This window comes from Brassica oleracea, chromosome C4, assembly GCF_000695525.1.
Source record: "Brassica oleracea var. oleracea cultivar TO1000 chromosome C4, BOL, whole genome shotgun sequence".
NCBI lineage: Eukaryota > Viridiplantae > Streptophyta > Magnoliopsida > Brassicales > Brassicaceae > Brassica > Brassica oleracea.
The window spans coordinates 26577050-26578707 of NC_027751.1; positions in this window are offsets into that span (position 1 = coordinate 26577050).

A 1658-nucleotide genomic window follows, 5' to 3' on the forward strand; every position below is an offset into this window, starting at 1 on the left:
TAAATTTCCAAATTTAATGTCTGTCAACATTTATGTTAATTACGTAATCCAAAAGTCTTGTAATCAAAATTAAGGGATAACCCAGAAATTTTTAATACAGTTTCACCAATTTTTGAATGTATTTTACAATCACTCAAGATTGCTTATAATTTTTTTATATATGACACTTTGATTTTACAATATAATTTTTTTATATTTTCCAGTTTCAAATTAAATTTTACTCACATATATAATTGTCTCTAAATAAACCAAAATAAATGTCACAAACCAAATAATTATAGAAGAACATAATTATGAATCGTTTTTACATTCCAGACCCTAAAAAATGTCATGTATCATTCATAAATCGTAAAGAATATTCAAATTATAACAATATGAATCGAATATATAGTCAAAACCCTATCATTTGTGACTATAAATATCAGATAATCCTATTAATTTTGCATAACATTATAATCCTAGATTTTCAAACAATTATAGAAAGTCTTACATGCAAGGAGGGAAAATAAAGGAAGTCCATAATAAAATGATATTTGACTTTAAACTTAATTAGAGATGAATGATATAAATTACCAAATTTAATGTTTGTTACCATTTAATATAATTTCAAAATCAAAAAGTCTTGTTGCAAAATTTAAGGGATTGAAAAAATTTAATATGAAATTCCTTTTCGGATGTATTTTACAATCACGCAAGATATTCAATAGATTTTTTATAGAAAACATTTTGATTTTACAATATAAAAACGTTTGTATTGATGCTATTAAAATAAATTCCCAAAATAAATTTCATGTATCCCATAATAATCCAAAAATATTAATCAAAATAAATGTCACATAAGGAAGTTTTATAGAAGAACGTAATTCTGAATCTTTTATATTTTCCAGTCCCAAAAAATGTCAGGTTTTATTTATGAATCGTAAAGAACATGAATCTTATAAAACAAGAATCGTATATATATAGTCAAAATCCCAACAATTTTTATTAAAAAAAAATTATGTATGATAGCTTCTATGAAATAATACATCATACATATCGAAGAATCCACTAATATTATACTAAAAATTTGTAAAATAATGAAGCATACACATCGCTCAATTCACTAATATTATGCTAAAAATATAGATAACTATATTTTGCCATTCATTTTGTGGTTATATATGTTTTGTTTGATAATTATTAAAATCCATTGAAGTGAGTAACTATACCTTGAAATGTTTCATGTTATATATGCAAAGCTTCTTCTCACCGATCAAAGAGAGATAATGTTGTAGGCATAACCATTGGTTACGTCTCGCTTTGACCAATAGAAGAACGAAATTTAGCTTACTTATGTTTCCACGCAATGGTTATCTCGGGTATTGTCTATGTTTTTAGTAATGCAATCACAACTCATAAAGTATAGTAATATAATCTCTTCATATTATTAAATTTAATGAGAAATGTCATTATATGTAATTAGTCTAGGCAATAGAGGGCTATTTAATAAAGAGTGTGAGAATGATTCTCATGATGACACATAGGAAATGACATTTTTGTTAATCACACATGGTGATAAGGTTAATTGTTTAAAATGCTCCTCAAATAATAAAAAAAAAGAATGACATGCACAATTGCATTTAATGTTAATTTATATTTTTGATAAACTTTTAAAAATA